This window comes from Megascapheus bottae, chromosome 5 (assembly GCF_031878675.1).
Source record: "Megascapheus bottae isolate mThoBot1 chromosome 5, mThoBot2.hap1, whole genome shotgun sequence".
Taxonomy (NCBI): Eukaryota; Metazoa; Chordata; class Mammalia; order Rodentia; family Geomyidae; genus Megascapheus; species Megascapheus bottae.
In genome coordinates, this window is record NC_143513.1 from 78,340,013 (window position 1) to 78,364,484 (window position 24,472).

At 38.6% G+C, this 24,472-nt stretch overlaps 1 protein-coding gene and 1 pseudogene across 1 annotated transcript in view; one reads left to right on the forward strand and one right to left on the reverse strand.

The window, feature by feature from the left end:
* Tpk1 (thiamin pyrophosphokinase 1) overlaps nucleotides 1-24,472 on the reverse strand; it is a 257,784-nt gene that overhangs the window by 23,531 nt on the left and 209,781 nt on the right. The gene's annotated exons all lie outside the window — the stretch shown is intronic.
* LOC150063737 (transcription factor A, mitochondrial-like) lies at nucleotides 4,979-9,750 on the forward strand (annotated as a pseudogene).

Sequence of the window (24,472 nt, forward strand, 5' to 3'; positions counted from 1 at the left end):
AGAAATGCCTTGTCAAGAAAGCAATGATCTTTTTTTTTCAGGCCAAATTAATGTCTCCTTTTCTGTGGAATCAACTTCTATGAAAACCTAGTGTTTTGGTACATTTATGACTTTGATCAGCAGTTTTCCACTAATGGTCAAAATTATTCTCTGGCACTATGGCCTGCATCTCTGGACACCTGCAGACTTCCTCACAAGGCCTGCCAGGAGCCTACTGGTAGGGAGAGATGTTCATTAGCAAATGCCAGGAAGACTGGAGCTCTTTGGAGAAAATCCATCACATCTCTCAGCTCCGTTCCTTAATCTCTTTTTAATAAACTCATTTATTCAGTAGAAAAAGTTATGGACCAGGGACACAGATCTTAGCTGCTTTCTTATTTGTCTATATTTTCATCCAGGTCCATATATGTGTGCATCTACATCTGAAATCCCATTAGTTACACCTCTGCTGGAGTGCTAGTGTATGGGAGATAAAGCCTCTGGTAAGCAAAAGCTTATTTTTGAATTTTACTTAAAAATGTTCCATCATCTTATTGCTAAGGTATTTTTTTCTGGTTGGTCTTTTATCACTTTATGTTGTATTTCATAGAGCCATAGTATCTGATGTGGTCAGTAGCAATATGTACTCCAAAGTCTAATTGTGTAGGCCAACTTTAGAGTGTATATATTGTATGTGTATATATGTAAAATGAATGTGTATGCATAAACACACGTGTGTGCACACACATGCACACACAAAAATGAAGTGAATGAAATGCATAATTTTTATGTCTTATCACACCAGGTAACATTTAAGGCATTAGAAGACATGTTATAGTCACCTTCAAGTTTAGTCTGTTGAAAAGAATGTTATCAATTTGTCTTACTCTGATTTTTTTCTCTTCTTTTTACTGGTGGTCCTGGAGGCTTGAACTCTGGTCCTGGGCACTATAACTGAGTTTCTTTCACTCAGTAGACTCTATCATTTGAACTATAGCTCTAGTTCTGGATCTCTGGTAGTTATTGGAGATGATCTAATGGACTTTGCTGTCTTGGCTGGCTTTGAACTATGATCCTCAGATCTTAGCCTCTGGAGTGGTTAGGATTACAGGCTTAAGCTATTAGCACTTGCTTTACTCTGCTTTTCATTTTGATATTTTGTTATTCCCTTCCAACATTTCTCAAGAAGAAATGATGACGAGATGTAGATCTCTAAAAGACAATGACTCAATAATTAATCATTAATAAATTATCAGAGCATGTAAAGTTAGCCAAGAATTTATTCTAAAAACCTTTTTTCTATTTCACAGAAATAATTATACTTTAAAGTTGACTATTTTACTTTAAGGTTTCTTTAGCCAAGTATTAGCAACTAAGTTCCTTCCTCTAAATATAAAACATTGTATCAAGTTTTATGAAGGAAAAACTTCAAGATAAATTTTATGTGAAAGGGGAGACAGAAATTTATAGGACGCTTAATTACGTTTAATAAGTAATGATTCAGTATAAATATATAATAGTGTCAGATGTTAGTATGTTTGTCAGATGATTTGTAGAAACAATAATTACTACATAATTCATTATACTGGCATTGTGTAAAAACCTCATATACATGCTGGGCACGGTGGCTCACACCTATAATTCTAGCTACTCAGGAGGGTGAGATCTTAGGATCGTGGTTCAAAGCCAACCTGGGCACTAAAAAGTCTGTGAGACTCTTATCTCCAATTAACTATCAGAAAACTGGGGGTGGTGCTGTGGCTCAAGGAGTAGGGCAGTAGCCTTGAGCTAAAGAGCTCAGGGATAACACTCAGGCCCAGAGTTAAGTCCAATGACCGACCCCTGCCCACCCCCCAAAAGCCCACAACTTTATATACAGACAGATAAAGGCTGCATCTCTAAGGGAAGAATAACTTTTGATTAAAAAGTAAAGACAGGGCCAGGAGTTTGGCCTAGTGGTAGAGTGCTTGCTTAGCATGCATGAAGTCCTGGGTTCAATTCCTCAGTACCACATACATGGATAAAAGCTAGAAGTGGTGCTGAGGCACAAGTGGTAGAGCTCTAACCTTGAGAAAGTCCAAGGACAGTGCTCAGGCCATGAGTTCGAGGCTCAGGACTGGCAAAATAAAAAAAGTAAAGACAAAGCATTTTGAAGCTTCATGTGATAATTCCTTCAATTCGTCAATAAAAAGAACAGAAAGACCTAAAGAGCACTTTTAATTACTTTTGTATGTTAACCAATAATACAATGATATCAAGACCCAAACAATCTAGTTATTAAAAAATAGAAATATGAGCTGTACATGGTTTAACATGCCTTTAATCCCAACCCTCTACATACAGAAGCAGGAGGACAACAACTTAAAGCTCAGCCTGGGCTGCAGAGTGATGCCCTGTCTCAGCAAACCAAGGCATGGGGAGATAGATCAGTGGCATAGTGCCTTCCCAGCATTAATTAAAGCCTCAACATAAAGTCCCAACAGTGGTAAAGAACAAAAAGAAGAAAAGGAGGAGGGAGGAGGAGGAAGAGAAGCAGGAGGAGGAGTTGTTGCAGGAAGAAGAGAAAAAGGAGGAGAAAGAGGATAGGAGGAGAGAGCAAGAGCAGGGAGTGAAGGAGGAGGAGGAGGAGGAGGAAGAGGAGGGGAAAAGCATTTCACAGTAAGTTTCACAAAAGATACTCGGGAACTGTAAACCAAAAATTGCTAAAAACCCTGCTGAGAGCAACGAGAGTCCTTGCCAAACGGACCATACAATGCTGTTAAAAGATCAAAGTTAGATGACATATTGCCTGATTTCAAAACTTATAAAGCTGCAGAAACTATGACATAGATGCGCAGTGCACAGAGCATAGATACCATAAAGAGCAGAGCACAATCAAAATTCCAGAATATATACATCTATGTGAACAAGTGATTTCCACAAAGGGTGTTAGAATGATAGGATAGCAATAGGTACATGACACATATCTTGAGCTTCATCATTTATGAAAAATCAAATATCAGATATCTAAATGTAAGAGTAAAATATATAAAACTGCTGGAAGAAAATGTAGAAAAATGTTTACAACCCCGAGTTACACAAATATTTACTAAGGAAGAGAATTATGAAAGAAAAATTCCATATTCTATAAAGGGAAAGGTCAATAAATTGAATTTCATTACAACAGAAGACCTTTATTATTTATAGGTGACTTTTAAGAACATAAAAGGCACTTATATGCAAAAAAAGACTTGTATGTAGAATACATAAAGAATTCATAATTAGGGCCAGTAGTTTGGCTTAATGGTAGAGTGCTTGCCTAGCATGCACAACGACCCCAGTTCAATTCCTCGCTACCACATATATAGAAAGAAAAAGCTGGAAGTGGTGCTCTGGGCTCAAGTAGTCGAGCTCTAGCCTTGTGAAAGCCCAAGGACAAGGCCCAGGACTAGCAAAAAAAAAAAGAATTCATAATTAGTTAGTAAGACTAACGATCAGACACCAAATTTTACAAAGAAGACTAACAATCCAATACCAAAGACTGGAACTTTGGTTTTCCAACTGGGCACTGTATACGTAGGCAGATATGCATTTTTCTTATAGTGGAATGTTCTGTGCATTGAAGGCTGTGTAGTGGCTTTGTTTCTTATGAGTAGATGAGAGAAGGATCTGAAATAGTAACACCCAAGAATGTCTTTAGACATGCTAAAGGTCTCCCTGCTTAGGTTTTAAAAATTGTTATTGTAAAGGTGGTATACAGAGGGGTTCCAGTTATGGAAGTCAGCTGAGGAGTATAGTTCTTTTTGAACAGTGTCACCTCTTCCTGCATCTTTTCCCCAATTTTCCCTTCCAACTCCCCACTCCCATAAGTTGTATAGTTCATTTTCAACATAGATTTAAGTAACAACTTCCCAGAAAAGATATACAGATGACAAATCAAGGTGTAAGCTATGGCAATCAACCTACTGGAAGAGTCTGATAGTTATGCAACATAAAATATTAATAGTGTGAAAATATGAAAATATAACGTGGTGGAGTCTCAGTCCTAGGTCTATACTGACGTATTCTCAGCAGGCGTCGGGTTCTGGGACAAATACTCATTGTGGCCATTGTAGAGACCCCCAGCCCTCCCCCAACCCGCGGGTTCTGGGACAAATACTCATTGTAGCCATTGCAGAGACCCCCAGCCCTCCCCCAACCCAGCCCATTGTCCCCTGGGACAGGAGAGGTAGGTAGTTGTCATGTCGTTGCACAGGAGCCTGGTTATAGTGAGGCCCAGTGCTTCACAGAATCCTTCTGTGCTGAGCACAGGGCAGTCTAGGGACCCTAGCTCCAGGGAGAGGATTTCAAGGAACAATATACTAAGAGAGGATTTGGGACAAACTATGTCTTGGGGTCCCTTCCATTGCTGAAATTGAGCCCAGTTTCAGCACTCACCTTGGACTGATGGCAAACTTGCACTCAAAGGTGAGTGCTGCTTCCCAGAAAACAAACAGCCTGCTTGGAAGGAAAGATAGAAACAAAACCAGGGTACGAGGCTGAGAGCAAACAATTCTTCAGTGTGCACATGTATATTCCAACAAACTGGACTTTCAAGGTGTCAGGGCCTCTACAGACAGACAGACAAAAACCAGGTACCAGAAATAACTAGCAACACATGTCTATAGATTCTTGGACAGAAGATTTAAAGTGGTTATCTTAAGGAGATTCAATCAAATTCAAGAAAGGTGGTAAACAATGGATACTATCCAGCCATGTATGAGAGAATGAAATCCTGGCATTTGTGATAACCTAGACTGAACGAGATATCAGTATATTAGGTGAAGTAAAGTCAAGCACAAAGAATTAACATCCTTCATTTACTGAACTGTGAGTTTATCTTTCAAAGGGGTAAGGAAAGGAAAGATGGGACAATGTAATCATAAACGTCAGTGCATATTCCACAAAATTAAGAAGTGAGGGGAGGGACATAATTGTGGTGAAAGGGTGTTGCATCGATAAAGATGAATTCACTTGCGCAATGGTATCTCCTTTGTACATCAACTTAAAGGTAAGAAAATGTAATGTAAAAATAAGCAACGGATAAATACTTTATAAAGCCTAATGTAAGTGATTTCATTGAAGGTGAAAGTAGAATATTATTAGAGACTGAGAGAATAAGGAAGAGCAGAAGATATGACTATTGGTTGACCTTTTCTATTCAAATGAGAAACACAGTCTGGTGATTTGATGCACAATGGGGTGATAATAAATATTTTATAAAAGCTAAAAGTAATACTGAATGTTTTTATCTGAAAGAAGTAAAAACTGGAGAAGATAGATATACATAGTTGATTTGAAGAGTACAGAATATACACACACATATTAATATGTGGCATCCCACAAATAAATAAGATTTTCATATGCTAATTAAACATTAATTTACCTTACTTTACTTTACCTTACTTTTGTAAAATATAAACACCTGAAGTATTAGGAAGCTTTGTCATGCATCATGAAATACTGGGATTCCTTTTCTCAATTCTTATAGTGTATACAAATAAAACTTAAAAAACAATCTACTTCTGGGTTTTGAGCTCAGTGTTCAGAGCTTGCATCTCACTTGGCTTCTCTGCTTATGGCTGGTATTCTATGGCATTTTGCTGGTTAGTTGGGATATCGCCAGTACTTTTTTGCACAAGATGACTTCACACTTGGATTTTCCAGGCCTCAGCCTCCTGAGAAGCTAGGATTATAGATATGAGCAACCTAGTGCCTAACTTACCCTTTTCTTTTCTTTTTTGCCAGTCCTGGGCTTGAGCTCAGGGCCTAAGCACTGTCCTTGGGCTTTCCTCAAGGCTAGTGTTCTATCCTGAGTCACCGCACCATTTCTGGATTTTTCTATGTATGTGGTACTGAGGAATCAAACCCGGGTCTTCGTGCAAGCTAGGCAGGCACTCTACCACTAGGCCAAACTCCCAGCCCCCAACTTATCTTTTGATTGAATAATTCCTTAGTATTTTTTACTTCTAGATATGTGAAGTATCCGTTTATAAATAATATTTGCTTTATTATATAGAATCAGAAGATAGAATGTGATTTTTCATTTTCTAGAAGAAACTAAATTCTATTTCTTACTTAGTCAAATTTGTAACTTTTTGTTTTGGGTGGGGGGAGCAGTTGAAGCCAGGACCTCATACCCGTAAAGCAGGAGATTTACTAGTGGAGCCATGGTCCTGGCGCTGTTTTGCTGTTTGTAAGTTTCAGACAGGGTCTCCTGCTTTGGCACATGGCTGGCCTCTCATCCTCCTTACATCCCCCATGTGGCTGGGGTCACAGTGCACACACCACACGCTTAGCTTATTGGTTGAGATAGGGTATTGCTTTTTTTTTTGCTGCAGATCATCTTAAACTGTGATCCTTCTGAACTCTATCTCCCAAATAGCTGGGGTTACAGAAATGAGCCACAGTATAAATTAAATTAATTAAATCAAATTAAATTAATTAAATTTCTATACATTTAAAAAAAAGTTTCTCTGGAAGTAATCCCCAGGAATGCAACAGCAGCAACAACAGAAAGAGATTCAGGAACTTTGTTACCATATAGCTTTTAATAGTAAGATCGATGTAGTATTTGTATACTGCTTACATATACAAATACTCAAAACACATATGTTGGTATCCATATGTTTATCTATCTCATGCTAGAATATCCATGAAATGTATACTTTGAAGACTTTGGTATAATTGTATGTGGAGATTCATGCTTAGGCTCTCAATACTATCATGATTATTAACTCATCACATATCTTTGTGAGCAAAGTTCACTGTAGATTTAGCTTTGTGTTATAACAACAGCTTTGTTCTTGTCAACATTTCCAGTTGGGTAACCATTCTGTGACATTTTTGCTCTACTATATCTTGTAGGGACTACAAAATACATGTTTTCACCCAATATTATTTATAAATGAGCTCTGTTTTACCCATATGTTTGGGTTTACTTCTTATTTTGTGTTTAGGTTGAGGAACAAACTATACTTACACACACACACACACACACACACACACACACACACACACTCACACAAATATCTTCCCATCATCTGGATTGAAACTTTCCAAATAAGGCCATATTTATTAAGTTAGGATCCTTCATAGTTCTAGAGCTGTGAGGACTGGCTTTCTGACTTGAACCGTGATGTCAGAATGAGTGAGTGTCGAGCACTAGAGTTTGAAGAATAATCAACCATTCAGTGGTGATAAATTCAGAGCAAGAGTCTTCCTGGCCTCCTTTGAAGCACAGAACCTCTCAGGCAATATCCCTTGACATGCACACCCACTGTTTCCATGCCTGGCACAGACTAATTGGACACACACACTTCTGGTCAATAAGAAATAAAGCATAGTCACTGCTTCTTTGGCTGCCTTGTCAGGACTACTCATCAATCCAGGGGCTGTTCCTACCTGGAATGAGATTTTAACTGTCCCATTTACTTTTTCCAGATCAATGAGATGGCTGCCAACAGCAACAGCAAGAAAGGAAGACTTCAGAGAAGTTCACCCTCCAGAGAAACGCTGGCAAGGCACAGTCTGAAGAAAGCTGTGTCCAGGATGGATTTTCCCTTCCTTCTATTCTTGAGGTTCTTGTCATCTCCACTGTGTTCCCACATTATCCTAAATATCATTTGGTAGTGATATTGTTTAAATAATGTTCTGAAAGAATGAGGTTTTATTTCTAAGGTAGGCTTAAAAAGATAGACTTGCAAAAAGAAAAGGTTAAGAAAGTGGCTGCACAGCTCTGTTGGTTCACCTATCTTGTCCCTAGCAAGAAGAGCTTCCCCTTGATAAAGTGGAGGAGTTGACGGATAAACCAGATGAGTGGGGACATGTAAATAGGATTGCAAAAGAGTGGGTTATATATTATCATTTTGTTGGTGAGGGGGCTTGAACTCAGGGCCTGGGTGCTGTCCTTGAACTTTTATGGTCAAGGCTAGTGCTCTACTATTTTGGGCCACAGCACCACTGCCCATTTTGGTTGTTATTTGGAGATAAGAGTTTCAAAGACTTTCCTCCTGGGCTGGCACTGAACAACAATCCTTAGATATTAGCTTCCTAAGTAGCTAGGATTATAGGTGGGAATCACCAGTGCTGGCAGGATTACATATTTTACACAGGTTGTGGTTGCATGCTTTGAAGCTAATTCATGAATTCATTATGCTTCTGGATACATAGATAAAAACAGTCACTGTCAGATTAAAAGGCAAATGCTAGCTAGGAAAATGGTGCCGAGTGCCCAGAATAGGAATGAAACAAATTTAATTTCATAGTACTTGATATTTGAAAAAGCATACAAACAATGCAAATTAATAGGGACAGAGAATGAGACACGCACACATATACAGAGCAAGTGAGTCAGAGAGAGGAAAGAGAGAGACAGAGACAGAGAGGGAAAGAGAAATAGAAAATGAGACAAAGTGACAAAGAGAGAGGGAGAGATAATGCCTTGTGAGTGGTGGGCATAACAAGCCCTGAGCGTCTGCATGTGGGTTCAGGTCAGCCCTGTGGGGGCTCCATGGTGGTGTTTGTGTGATCCAGTCCCAGCTGGCTGCTCTCTGGTTAGGTGCAGCAAAAAGTCACTTTTCTGGGGCTGTGGGGCATTCTGAGGCTGCTGGGAAAATCTGGAGCGGAGCGGGTCTGGGCCCTGCCTGTGGGAGTCATATACCTTGAATAGTTATCCAAAGAAACCTATGACTTCCTACCTTTGGTTTTCTCAAGAACAGCTACCAGTATTTAGAGCTCAGAACCTGGATGTGAAAAATAAAGAGCTAATTCAACAAAAACTGCAAAGGCATGGTGGGGACTTCCTGAGTCAAAGAAAAAAAATATGAAGATGCTTATAAGGCAGAATGGAAAATTTACAAAGAAGAAATACACAGAATTCAAGAACAGCTTACTCCAACTCAGTTGCTATCTCTAGAAAAAGAAATCACACAAAGATGTTTGAAAAGGAAAGCATTAATTAAAAAAGAGGGCGTTAACATTTCTTGGAAATCCCCCCAAACTTGTTCAGCTTACATTTTGTTTTCTTTCACTATGTCACTTTTTAAAATTGTAATTAATAGAGGGTTACATTATATTCACCAGACAGAAGGTGCATTACTTCACAAACATTGATACCCCTTCTCAAGTTTTTGTCTCCATTTCCCCTCTAACCTCTCCCCTCATCTTGTTTTCCCCCCTTCCCTATACTATTTCAAATAACCAAATAAACAATAACAATATACCAGATAACAAGGTAAGATACTGTAACAATATGAGAATAACCAAGGGACAACAAAAGAGTTGAGAAATAACATAGTACATTAAGAACAACAATCACACATTATATGGCTCTTGTTTCCGTATCCTGGAGGTCCTTTCATTTAGCGTCATCCTATATGGCCTCATGTATCTAGGTTTTTCCTGATTGTAATCCTCTGCTAGGAGAGTCCAAAGTTTATACTAATTATGACAAATGAGGGAAACCATTGAACCTAAGCTTACAACATTTTCATGGCTAAAAAATTTCAAGAAACTACAGGTGTTCCACCTAAGGAAAAACTGAGGACTTTAAATGATATGTGGAAAAATATGCCTGATTCTCAAAAGCAGGTGTATTTTCAGCTTTCTGAAGACGATAGAATTTGTTATAATAATGAAATGAAATCTTGGGAAGAAGGAATGATGGAAGTTGGAAGAAGTGATCTTATATGTCCAAGAAGGAAACAGCTACCCATATCTCAAGGAAGACTGAACTGGGTTCATGATGGTTAAGCACAAGAAGCCAATTAGGTCTCAATGCCTGATGTTGTAACTTTAAGAGATAAAGGTGGTAAACATTTTATATTCAATTTCTTTTTATTTAGCCCACTGACTTCTGCCAATTGAATATATTTTGTGTTAGTATTTGCAAAATCCAAACAGATGAAGGTCATGAAAGATTTTGTGTTTATAAGACCATAGCTGGTTGTGATGGCTCATGAGCCTGTAATCCTAGCTTCTCAGGAGGCTGAGATCTGAGGATCAAGGTTCAAAGCCAGTCCGGGTACTAAAATGTTCATGAGATTCTTATCTCCAATTAATCACCAGAAAACCAGAAGTGGCTCTGAGACCCAAGGGAAAGGGTGGTAGCCTTGAGTTGAAGAGCTCAGGGACAATGCCCAGTCTCAGAGTTCAAGTCCCCCAACTGACCAAAAAAACCCCCCAAAACCAAAAAAAAAAAAAAAACCCCAAACACCACAGAGTCAAAATCCTGCAAATTTATCTTGATAAAGGTAAATCAGACTGTGAAGTTTTTTTATACCGATGCCGATTATGTACAGGATAGTCTTGTGCTCCCACCCCCACCATGGAGACAGAGGCTTGTTTTCAAATTTCTCAATACTGTAGAAGCCAAGTGATCTCTAATTGTGCTGTTAAAAAATGATGCTAGAATTTATATCTGGGTAAATTCTAATTCCTAGGTATAATCCATACATAGAGTTGATGGCTGCATATGCAAGCACTGTTTAGTTTCAGTAACAATCTTTTATAAAAGGGAATGAGATTTAGAAATCATTTTCTCATTGTCTTTTTCTTTTACTAAAGTAAAAACAAATTATGTACGAGAAATATGCATATTTTATATAACACAGAATAAAAATTCTAATATTTAAAAAAGAGAGAGGGAGAGAGATTGGGGGAGAGACAGCCCATTGGCTCCCCCCAAAGACCACCTCTTCTCCTTTTACCTCTTTTAGTATGGGGTAGCAGTAATTATAATCACTCAAACTAATGCCATTGTTTCCTGAAATAATTATATGAATCAAGCTTTGCATCCTGTTGCACCAAGTACTCCTGATAATAAGCCAAAGATGAAACAATGTAAGAATGGGAAGGGTTGGAGCAGAGGGAGAGAGAAATGTAGTTGGAAGGAGAACAGAATAGAGATACGATTTCTTTATCATGGTTTTTAAGTAGTTTGTTTTTCAAAAGCAATGACAGAGCAGAAAGTGGAATTGCTTCTACTTGTATTATTTTTAGAACTTGGTTATGGTTATGAAATAAGTTTTGGAAAGAAATTGAGCAATATGAAGCTCTGGTATGAAATACATATATATTTGACAGAAACTAAACATATTCATATCCAGGTAAATGGACTTGAATTGTAGCATCAGGACAAAATAGCACTTCATTTCCAATTCAGTTATCTACTGTGGATTTCTGAATCCTTTATTATTCTTCTCAAGTTGAATTTCCAACTTTGCCACACAATTTTTCAGGTCATTCATAGGAAGATTGAGCAGGTCTAGAGCAGAAGTTCTCATCATCCTGGCATATATGTTGAAACTGCGGGCCAGCTTACAGTCTTGCTTTTCCAATTTCTTAAATTCTGAGAGAATTGACATTTTGATTCAAGGGACAAGAGTAGCCTGCCCCTAGTCTTATCTTCTAGTCACATTAAAGGGTTGAGAAATCCAATAAGCTAAACTAAAACAAGAAGTGAGCTGTTATACCTGGCATCGATTTATGCCTAAGTCATTAATAGGCTCTTTATTCCAAAAGTTTCCATTTCAGCCTATCTTCCCTTTACAAAAAGTAAACTGAAAGATGTGAATTTAATTAAAGTTAATGAGGCTTTCATGCTTTATAGAAAGCTGCCATTTCTACTGTTGTGGCACATACAAATACCTTTCTATGTACTTTATTGTGTTTTTAATTCACAGTTGTTTCCAAATGAATTTTCTGCACACTAGCAGATTTTTATGGAACAAAGCATAAGCTAGTGTTAATAGATTTGGGCTGTCACTAGTCCAACCAAAACAGCTGAATTAAAGAATCTCTGGGACAGTCCTTAGAATTCAAGTTAGGGGATGAATTTAGAACATAAAGAAAACAGGCTTGACAAATATGTCAGTTCATTCTAAAAGATACTCAATACTTTCATTTCTTGACCCAGATACTCAGGTCTTTAGGAGATTGAAGGCTTGCCTGCCAGCTTGCCCTCTCCCCCTCCATGCCACATGTACATATTGTAGCTTACATACATTGTGTGCTTCCCCCAATCACATACTTGTATGCTTTGAGGAAGTGACTGGATCATGGCACTCTGAATTAATGGACTCACAATATAATGGTGCCAATGGAACTGGAGTCAACTTTGGGGTGCGGAGGGCTAGGAGTATGTTTTGAAACATATTCTCCACAGCCACCGTGTCTCTTTCTGTACTTCCTGGCCACCATGAGGTGAACACCTTGCCAATGTTCCCCAGCCATGCCATTCTGTCTCACCTCATGCCCACATCATGGATCCAGCCCACCATGAAGTCTTACCTCGTCTTTAAGCTTTCACTCAAGTTATTTCTCACAGTGAGACACCCTGACTAACACACACAGCTTTAGAGAGATGCTGCCATTCCATGTTACCTGAAAAGCATTAGGTAATTTAGTATGAGTATTTTGATTAGGGCAGCCAATAAAGAAGTACTATTTTGTTGGGTTCCCTTAATCTTTAAGGTGAGATCTTAGATTCTCTTTCTGGTCCCTTGACTCTAATAATGATGTGAGAGTCAAAAGGAATTGGAAGATAGAGAACAGAAATGATGTCCATATTCTTCCTAGAATACATATTATGCCACCACTATCCAGTCAGTCCAAGACAAACTAGCGTCAACATTTTAGATAGTTGCTCATCTGCTGGTTAGAGATTATACTTCCAGGAGGCCATAAGCTGCTTTCAAGAGTGCAAAAATCATCAATCATTCACCAGTTATAATTACCATTTGCATCCATTTATCTAATCACAGCCTCTAGTAACTACTACCCATGAACAGTTCAAAATCAGTTTAACACAGAAGAATGGAGGGTAATTAGAATTTTCTAACATTATCTAATATACATGGGTTGTGACTGCTCAGGCTTCATTTAAATGAACACTATATGTTCTGTCTTCATCACATCACATGCATATAAAGGGGTAAAAGAAGCTGTTTTAACGGAATGACAATATATGGATAATCACATGCCACATTTCTTTGCAAAGGCATAAATCTTTGATTTGCTATTTGTTGAGATTTGTGGTTTAAAGCATATTTGGTTTACTTGTACAACCACATCATGTGCATAATTATGCAAATACTACCTTGTTCTTCTACTCATTTCTTTTCTGCTCAGAGGGAGGGATATGTCCCCTCCATCATTTTCCCATTCTTGTTTGTTGCTTTCATTTTATTTTTTCTACTAGGCTTTAGCTTAGTGCTTTCTAGGTCAGATTCTCTTCATGATTACAGTTAGCACTGAAGTTTCTATGTATTGATTTTCTATGGCAACTGTTTGAGTCCATCATAAACCACACTAAATGCACTAAGAATGGCATTGACAGCACATTAATGGCCTTCTTTTTAACTCTACTTGGAAATGTCTCAGGCCTTCCTCTTCACAGTCTTACACATTATATCCCCCTCTTTGTACATATCTGCACTCAGAATTGCACCTTAGTAGCTAGACGTGGGTCTGATTTCTGCTTACTTATTTCTGGAGTCAATATACATTCTATTCTATATACTAGTTTTGAGTCCTCAAAGTGATTTTTTTCACAGTCTTTAATTTCAGAATTATACTAGGTATTTCATGATATTTGTGTGAGGAAGTTATAGCACCAGGACTGTTCAGAGTTCACTCTGCATTTGATAAATGTTTTTTCGTCTCCTTCTTTCTCATGTGCTCAAAACAGAATGTAACATTGAAATGATGGCAAATTTATTTTGGTGGTAAAGTATAAAAATCCAGCAAGTTCTAAATTGCATAGTTCACTATAATCAGATATGAAGACCCACAGAAGCAAGCCAGAATAGTTAAAAAGTCTGGGGCACTGAAACTGGCCTTGCTACTGGATTGTGTTAATGTAGCTACAAAAGCACTGTGGGAAATTTAACATCTTATTACACTGTATGCTTTAGATTTTATAATCAGCTTATAATCACTTAACTGATGGATGCCATAGGTAGAGACATAAAGTGTATTAACTCTCAAGTTATTGCAGAAAAACAAATGCTTCTTTTAATCATTTTTTAAGGTGAAAAGATTTATTACTGTTGACAGCAGCAACCTAAATGATAACATTCTCAAGGAATTTGAACATGTGGTCAAGGTGGTACCTCCAGATCACTGTCTGCTCACCTCTCCTGTCACACAGCCTGATCTGTTCTCCACACAAAGGATACAGACACCACAGCTGTTGTCAATATCATTATGTAGAAAGTAGCAGAAAGCTACTGTGCCTGACCCACCTATTCTAAGCCTAAGTAATGTGGTAATTACTTGGGCTTTATACTCTTTCAAGTAGAAAGTGAAGCACTTTGCTCAGTTACCAGATTACACATTGTTTTCTGTTCTGCCTTCAGTCAGAAATGCTTGTTTTCTTTCTCTTGCCTTTCTTTTCTTTTCCTTCATTCCTTTCTCTTTTGCTAATGCTTGGATTTGAATTCAGAGTTTTGAGTTTTTCCTTGACATTTTGCTCATAGCTTGTGTTCTACCAGTTAGGCCTCACCTCCATTTCTGGTCGATTATCTTGAGGAGTAACAATGTCCAACAAGAAATGTACTTTCTACCTTCAGTATGTAACTGTAACTCCTCTGTACATTACCCAGAAAATAAAATTAATTAAAAAGTATGTCTATAAAAGTAAAAATAAATGAAGATACCAGGAGGCTTCGTTTGCCTGGATTGATTTGTAACTGTGACATTTCAGCCTCCTGAGTATTTAGGATTATAAGCATGAGCTGCTGACACCTGAAACTTCTCTCCCTTCCCATCCCTTTCCCTTTCCCTTTCCCTTTCCCTTCCCCTTCCCTTCCCCTCTCTGTCTAGTACTAAGGCATGAACTCAGGGCCTGGGCCCTATCTCTGAGCTGTTTCATTCCAGGCCAGGACTTTACTACTTGAGCCACAGCTCCAGTTCTGGCTCCTCTAGTGGTTCACTGTATATATGAGTCTCACAGACTTTCCTTCCTGGACTGACTTTGAACCAAGAACCCCAGATCTCAGCCACCTAAGTAGCTAGAATTACAGGCCTGAGCCACGAGCGCCCAACACCTTCTTCTATTCATCTATATATCTTCCCTAAAATCCAAGGCCCAGTTTAACTCAGACTTAAATTGTGAGTACTTCTCAATGAATGAGAGTGCTTTCTCCTAAAAACTTCTGGCTGCACATTTTCTAGAATATAAAACAATTATTTCACTACACACTGCCTTTCTTATTCATATATGTGAAACATCTCACCTCTTCCAGTGAGTTGTACAGCACACTGAAGAACTAAGACTGCCAGCTTTCTTGAAATAAGAAATAAAATTTCTTAGAACTTGGATTTTCAATTTTTTTTCTTTTTGGGGGGGAAAGATAATGCCTTGTGCCTTGGATGTTGAAGCACTAGACACTTTTAGGTTTTAGGCAATTCAATAATGAGCATGTAACAGTAAATCAATTAAAATAGGATCCAAATGTCTATGCACACGTTCCAACTTGAATGGATTTCACTACTGTACAATCTTAAATTAATTTTCATAAACATGTTTAGAGGCTTTAAAATGATGTGACCATAGAGATATGATGAAAGTAGAATTCATTTTAAGACATTTTATTGCATTAAAAATGGATTAATGGGGCCAGGAGTTTGGCCTAGTGGTAGAGTGCTTGCCTAGCATGCACGAAGACCCGGGTTCGATTCCTCGGTACCACATACATAGCAAAAAGCCAGAAGTGGTGCTGTGGCTCAAGTAGTAGAGCTCTAGCCTTGAGAAAATCCAAGGACAGTACCCAGACCCTGAGTTCAAGCCCTGAGATTGGCAAAAAAAAAATGGATTAATGCCTTCATCAATAGTTAAGCATGATTATCTGAGATAACAGGATTTATGGAGCATCAATTCCATAAATGTATCCAATTATATATACATATATATGCATATGTATATAATTTCTTGAAGGTACCATGTAAAATAAAGTATACAGAAAGTCTTGAAAAATATACATTTTTCACATATTTTGAGATGTGAGATGAAAGTTATTTATTCCTGTGAATTTCCTAGTACATTAGAGAGCACGCTGCAGGATATTTTGCAAAAAATAATGAAGACTTAGTAATGCAAATTTGTTTTCCAGTCTTTCATTCTCTAAGAAACAAATGAGATGAGACTTCTTTTTCAGATGAAGGCTTGAGCCCTTCGTGTGTACCAACTCATTCTCATTCTATGCATTTACATGGTTGGTGCTTCTGCTGCGATTCTGTCTCAGGTCCTCTACTAGACTCCGAGCCCGCTGCAGGCAGATCCAGAGCCAGAGAGCGATCTGCAAGGTGTGCTGCCAGATTACTGATTGTAAAGTATGTGTGTGCTGCATACAAATGATCCCTAAGGACAAAAGGAGGAGAGGAAAAGATGAGAACTATCAGCCCCCAGTCTCTGCTAAAGGCTCTGGTATGTGCTCATTTTCCACTTGACAGGATGATCTCATGAATCCACAAAGCTATCTTTATCCAAAATTTCCATTCAATGGACTGGGTGTGTTGTGGTGCCTACACACTTTTTAAATAGGAAAACTACTAAACATATTACACTTGTAAACAGAGCACTCCTAAACATATAAAACTCCTAAATACAATATCCAATATATTAAAGGTGTATAAGACAAGATGCTTTTGGATTGTTGAAGTATGAAAGACGAAGCAATGGGGAGTTGGCTTAGAAGAGGGACAGCATACAATGGTAGATGAGTGAACAGGGGTATAGCTATAGGAAGTAGAAATAGTATGGGGAGTGCAGGAATTAAAGGCCATTTGTGTGTATGAGGCGGGAGTGGGGGACAGAGGAAGAACGAGAGGAGGGAGGGAGGGAGGAAGAGAGAGAGACAGAGAGAGGGATAGGGAAGGAGAGAAGGTAGGAGAGTATACTAGGATTTGAACTCAGGGCTTGTTCACTGTTCACTTGAGCCAACAGCTCCACTTCTGCTGGTTGAAGGTAAGTATCTCATGGTATCTCATGGAATTTTCTATTGGGTTTGGCTTTGATCCTTTGACCCTCAAATCTCAGTCTCCTGAGTAGCCAGTAAGAAGTCACCAGTGCCTGATTACAGGCTATTGTTGCTACAATTAAAAGCACAAGTATTAAAAAGCTGATCTTCCCTGAAGGACATGACCTAACAGGCCTTCTGTGGACAGGTGACAGGCCTCCAGGCAGCAGGGTGCATGGGGGGTTTCAGATTAGAAAAGGGCACCACTGAAGGGATGGACCTAGTGTTACAGAGAAGATATTACACCTGGGCAGGAATACTGGAAATGGAAATGAGCGGAGACATTCCAGAAATGTTTTGGAGGTATGATTACCAAGACACCTCTGTTGGAGCCAGCCTTTTCTTTACAAATGTAAATCACATATCATTTCCCTTAGTAAACCCGAACAAGGCTCTTCACTCCTGCACAATAAAACACACGTCTGGCCAAAAACCACAGGTTTCTCGCAAGTGCTGTCTGCCCCTGTCCACCCCGGTCCACCCATGACCTCCTGTCTCAGAGCTCTTTGCTCTTCTCTGAAAATGCCAAAGCCTTTTCCGGGTCCCTTTGCACGGGTTCTCTCTCATCTTCTTTCTTCTTATTTATTTTCCCCCTTGTACTGGGCCTTGAACTCAGGGCACTGAGCTCTTACTAACTTTCTTTTTTCCTCACAGCTGGTATGCTGTTACTTCGGCCATGTTATGATTCCAATAAAACAATAGTCCCTCTCTCCTGATGATTATGTTCTGCCTGAAGGAGATGAGTGAACAGTAAAGATAATAAGTATGAAATAATAAAACTAATATCCCATCCTATATTGTCTAACAATGTAATAAGGACACCATATATTGTAGTCTGAAAGGATTATCAAAGAAGCTTCTGAAAAAAAATAGGCACTGACTCAGGAGGCTAACTTACAGATGCTTAAGAATGCAAACAGTGGTTTGTAAAGTTAGTATCACTCTTCAAATGAAACAACAATGTTTAAATACACACACACACACACACACACACACACACATAAATTTCTCTGAGGGTACATCACTTGAAGCACAATGAGAGGTGGCGTGTACACTATTCAATCTACCCTGTAGATGGCACTACAGGTCCAACAATGATCCCTGGCTCATAAGTCTTGCTGTCACTGTATGGCTTAGCTAAGCATCAAGATGGACTCTACAAAACACATTCATTCTAAACAGAAATCACTGTGCGATGGCCGACTTCTTTTACAACTGCAGGACAGCACTCCAATTTCTAATTTAATTAAAAGTCGCCTTAGAATGTATTAGGCCCTACAGAGGCTAAACTGCCAAAACCAGTATGTTTATTCGGTGGTATCTACTTCAGTCTATTGCCAAGTATAACATAATGTCTGTTCCTGAAGTGGGAGAATGTTCTACTGATAAAATGATGTATAATAAATCATTCCTGTGGGCTCTTGGTGTGACTCAACCAAATGAATGCTTTATATGATGTTTAAATTTCACCTCCGAATATAGGAGTTACAGCATTAGAGACAGAGGCAAGTATAATGTCTGTTAAAGGTGAGGATGAAGGGGTAGGGATGGCCAGACTGTCCATCAGCCAGATCCTGAGGCCAAGGACAGCCTGCTGGTCTTGAGCCTGGGCAACAAGTTGCTGTAAGTCAGCAAAAGTATTTAGCAAAGAGGAAAGATCAGGGTCCCTGGTCCTCAGCCTAGACCTAGATAAGACAATGGTTTTATCTGACTGATTTGAGTAACTTTTGCAGAAGTCCTGGGGCTTGAATTCAGAGTGTAGGCATTGTTTTTAAGCTTTCTTGCTCAAGGTTAGCATTCTACTATTTGAGCCACAACTCTACTTCTGATATTTTAGTAGTTCATTCTAGATAAGCGTCTCATGGTCTTTCCTATCTGGGCTGGCTTTGAACTGTGATCCTCAAATCTCTGCTTCCTGTGAGCTACTGGTACCTAGCTTATTTTTCTTTTAAGTAAAAGTCCTAGCCTAGAACAGAAGTCACAGTTGATCAGATACTCAACAGTATATTTGCTGGACTGATTTTTCAGGAAAATCCAAAAATGCATAGAGTTGGGATAGCAAGGGTTGCAGTAACTCTCCATGGCTGCTGAGTCAAGGGGAAGTTTCCTAATACAGGAAAGTCCTTCTTGGACTGCTAAAAAGACACATGTTCCCTGCAGTCCATGCCCTTTTGGCTGTGTATGCTCTGTCTTGGTGCTTTGCTGAACTCTTTTAGTTGAGGGTCGCCCAGGCCACTGGAGATGGTTAATCCACCCTGCCCTTTGTCTGAGCCTGTTACTTGGCAAACTTGACAAGGGAGAGATGAGCTGTCCTCTTTCTGTTTCTAGCACAGAGCTCAATGCTTTGTGCAGCCACTCAAGCTTCTCATCCATATGGCCAAGGAAACAGCAGTGACAGAAATCAAGAACACGGAATAATGCAGAGCCAGGTGTTTCAGATCAAGAAGCAGAGAGCAGACAAGAGAGTAGACTGGCATTTTGGACAAAGAGAAAAGGAAGGAGGTAATATAGCAGTCGTGACCCACAAGACCTCAAGCTGACCACAGTGATTCTGTTTTTCAATTATCCAGGAGTTGAAGCACTGAAAAGAATCCAACAAGGACCTGGAGCTTTTAAAGCCCTCGCAGGCAACAGCTTGAATCATAAAACTAACAAACAAACTGTCAGAGTGACACCATTCCTCTGATTCTCTTGTTTGAGTGGATTGCTGAATGGTATACCCTAAAGAAGACAGGACAATGAGACTGAGTTAGAGTAAGAGGGATTTATGGGTTTTTGGAGGGACTGTGTTTTAGGGGAAAAGAATGTCTTACTCTGCTAAATAACTCTTTTTCTGAAGTCAAAGTCATTTAATGGTATGCTACCTATTTTACCTTAACTTCCAAGAAAAAACAGTGGGTATATTTCACTATGCTCTCAGGAAAATAATTGTGTGTCCATGTCATCATAGAAAAATCACTAATCTACTTGCCCACTTCCTGTCAAATGTAGTGATGGAGATGTAAATCACTGTTGTGTTTACTGGTGTGTGAGTCCTTCACCACACAGGAATCACTTCCAGAGGCTGTGCATGGGGAGTCCTCAGGCTGGGGAGCTGCAGTGCAGGCTACTAAAGAATATGTAGGAACAGGTTCATGCCACCACTGTGTGGCTCGTTAACACCAACACATGTTCCCCCTCTACAGAAGCAGTCTGTCTTCAATCTGGTGTTCTAGGGTCCAAAACAGTGTTTTTACTAAATGCTGAGCATTTATGATTCCTCATATCACAAGGTATTATTAACATATACATCCAGTAAACAGAAATCTGTTCTGCTGTTACGCTTTAAAAAAATCACAGACCTGTTTGAGGACTGGATCTGGATAATGATGTAACTGCAAATTTTAAAGGCTCAAGAATAACAAGTATCAGTTAAAGGAAAAGGTGGTCCATCGCCCTTCCAGATGCACCCATGTCAGGTGCCTCCTGTGTGGCTAGGTACCTGAATTCTAGAGAAGGGCAACTCAGCTTTCTTGGCTATAGGAAATACCTGCAAAGATCCTAGCCCAGAGACCAAGTAAATTGATTCCCTTGTCCCTGACCTGTGGCACCCAAGTACTGATATCTGTTATAGACCCTTGGGTGATTATTATCTTCAAGAACCAACTCTTACATTTGCTTCAAATAAAGCACTGGGAGGTAGCAAAGAAGATAATTAACCTGTGGAATAATTTATTATAAACTTATCAGCCAGGTAATCTCAGCTAAAGTCTCTAACAGTTTGTCAGACAAAAAAAAAATCTCCATAGCAGTCCTCTGAAAAAAAATATCAGCTGTCCTGCTTACAGACTTCAAATGTGACTTTCGAGATGTTAGTTAACTTTCTGCCACCATGTCAAAATGTCTGGCAAAACAACTTAAATGAGGAAGGGTATATTTTAGGTCATAGCCTCCAAGAATTCAGTCCATGGTCAGATGGCTCCATGACTTTGTGCCTAAACTGAGGCAGAATATCAAGATGGCAGGTATGTGTGACCTAGGCTACTCATTTCATGATAACTAGAAGTAGAGAAAGGGTTCAGGGGACAAGATTTATCTTTCTACCACATAGTCTCAGTACTACTTATGGGCCATCAGTGCACTAATCCATTCATGAAGCCAGAGAATCCCTCACTATCTAGTCACCTCAATCACTTCCCCCAAAATCTGTCAGCTGCTAAGGAAAAATTCAGACATGAGCCTGTGCAGAGAATTTCATATTCAAATGACAGAATGTGTGTGTGCGTGTGTGTGTGTGTGTGTGTGCATGTGTTTGGGGAAAGGTACATGTATTTTTTAACACATTTTGTACGTTTAGTGAATGCATATAAATTTTATTGAGGAAATACTTGCATAACTTAAGAAAATAGACACATTCCTGTGGGTCAATACTCTTACTACATAGATTTAAAACCCATTATCAGACCCATCTCAGGGCAACAGAATGGATTGTCTGAGGCCCCTGTGGTTATGTAATCAGATGCCCACTGTAGATGTGGGGAAAGCTACAGGGCCAAGTTTTTGGCTTTCAAGTGGTTTACAAAGCATTATTGTTGGGCAATCTACTTAAGAAAATAATGATACCAAGAAAACTTTCTTAGTCACAAATTTAAAACAAAATCATTTTTAGGCCTTGAACTAGTGAAATGTTAAAGGTGGCTTTAAATCTCCAAAAACTTCACAAAAATTGAATGTTATGGGAAAAGTGTTGATATTCAGTTCTGGTGAAAATATGCTACTATAGCTGTCCATCATAATCTTAACTAAGATAGAAGTATAATTTATTATTGTTATTACATTGGCTGGTGATTGGAAACATGTTACCAATGTACAAAATACAGACTCTAATTCTAAAGCAATTATCACACAATTTCGGAGTTGTTAGCAAGATTAAAATTATGAATATATTAGCTGATTAACCCTCAGAAATAACATTTTGATTAGATAGTACTACATGCTAATATGCACACCATTCAAATTTCTTACAAGGCTTTTTAATAAAAACTTAAAAAATTTCAATAATATATGCACAACTACAGAGAGAAAATGTATGATTGATAGTTTTTCCTTAGAATCCTTATTAAAGGTCCTGATTTGGTTGGCCTCCAACTGTTTTGGCTCAGAATTAGGAGTTCTAGTTTTGATGATGGCTCATGTTCATTGATTAGGAAAATATCTCAAAGAGACATTAAGAAAATGATTTAATCACTAGCAATGTGGAGATGTGTGGAACAATGCTTCATACTGAAGTTCTTGATGATCTAGCTTTCCAATTTATTACAGGGTATATGCTCTTAAAGAAGTATCAATGGTTAGTTTTATATAAGAACATATTAACCTATTTATTTTGTGTAGGTCATGCATTTGAATTCTGTAACCAACAGGCAGCGGGGGGACACATAGAGTGAAAGAGTAGCTAGAGAGGATACAATTGAAATGATACACATTTGGACTTTATATATTTTCTTCCTTATTTATTTACTTATTTATATTTTTTGCCAGTCCTGGGGGCTTCAACTCAGGGCCTGGGCACTGTTCCTGAACTTCTTTTTGCTCAAAGCTAGCACTCCAGCACTTTAGCCACAATGCCACATCTACCTTTTTCTGTTTATGTGGTCCTGAGGATTGGAACCTAGGGCTTCATGCATGCTAGGCAAGTACTCTACCACAAAGTCAGACCACATTCACAAACCATACATTTTCTTTTTTTCTTTTGCCAGTCCTGGGCTTGAGCTCAGACATGAGCACTATCCTTGGACTTTCTCAAGGGTAGAGCTCTACCACTTGAGCCTCAGCACTACTTCTGGCTTTTTTCTATGTATGTGGTACTGAGGAATCAAAACCAGGTCTTTGTGCATGCTAGGCAAGCACTCTACCACTAGGCCAAACTCCCGGCTTTTTTTTTTTGGTCAGTCCTGGGCTTGACTTCAGGGCCTGAGCAATGTTCTTAGACTTTCTTAAGGCTAGAGCTCTACCACTTGAGCCTCAGCACCACTTCCAGCTTTTTTCTATGTATGTGGTACCGAGGAATTGAACCCAAGGAAGAACCGAGGGTCTTCATGCATGCTAGGCAAGTCAAACTCCCGGCCCATACCTTTTCTTATATACAAGTGATCAGTGGTGAGATTAATAGGAAAAAATAATTTTAGAAATGAGTCTGCTTCATCGCTCAAAGAGTAGAGAGAATAAAGTAATACTGTAACTCATAACCTGAAGGGAAGACTGTCCTTTAGACAAGCTGACACAGAAGGTGAATTTGGAATTTTGAAAACTGAATAGAATTGTTATAACAAAGGCAACCTCTATCTTTAAAAAATGTGTTCAACAGATGTTATCTTTGTGGAGTGAGAAAGGCTTCTTTTAAGTGTTTACTCAGATCACTGAAAGAAGGTTTTTATCTCCTAAGTCTAATTTCACAGAAGAAAAAGTATTCTATTTACAGTGTTTTCTCTAACACAACCCATACAATTCCAGTCATTGGTATTAAAACCCCAAAGTGATAATTTCACTCTTCTGTTGAAAAAATTTCACCATTGTAACTAAAAAGTAAATTTAATATCCATCAAAATCCTAATGTTCTTCAATGAAATAAAAATAAATAAAAAATATAAATGGAACCACAAAAGATCTTGAATAGCCAAAGCAATTCTCAGCAGGTAAAACTACTACAAACTCTACTGCAGAGTTATAGTAATGAAAACAGCTTGGTATTGGCATAAAAATAGGCCAGAGGACCAATAGAATGCAACAGAAGGCCTGGAAATAAATACACACTCCAATAACAATCTAATATATGATAAGGGAGTGAAAAAAATATAGGCTGGAAATGGTGCTGGGAAAGTTGGACTGCCACATGCAGAAAACTGAAACTAGATCCTTACTTATCACCTGTACCAGCATCAATTCAAAATGGATTGGAGACCTCAATGCTAGACCTGAAACCATGAAACTATTATAGAAAGAAGATGGAGAGACATTAGGACTCATAGGTACATATAGGAAATTTCTGAGTTTAAAGATCATAAACACAACAAATCAACGCTTTGATAAATGACATTGTATCAAACTTAAAGGCAAATCTAAGAAGATAGTCTAAGGAATAGGAGGCAGCTAAATGTCATACAAAGGCATACTATCCAGACCTTAAAAAATTAAACCCTTGATCCAATAACCCAGTTAATAAATGGACTAATGAAGTAAAGAGAGATTTCTCAGAGAAAGAAGAAAAATGACCAAGAGACACATGAAGAAATGCCCTGCATAAAGAAAATGTAACAGAAATGCTAATCAGATCAAATGATTCTACTTCAGCCTTGTTCCAAGGGATTTAATCAAGAAAACAAACAGTAACATGCTGGCAAAGATGTATCAAAAGGGAACTTTATTAAAAAAAAAAAGAACAGGGGTAGGGGGAGGGAAATGGGGACAAAAACATG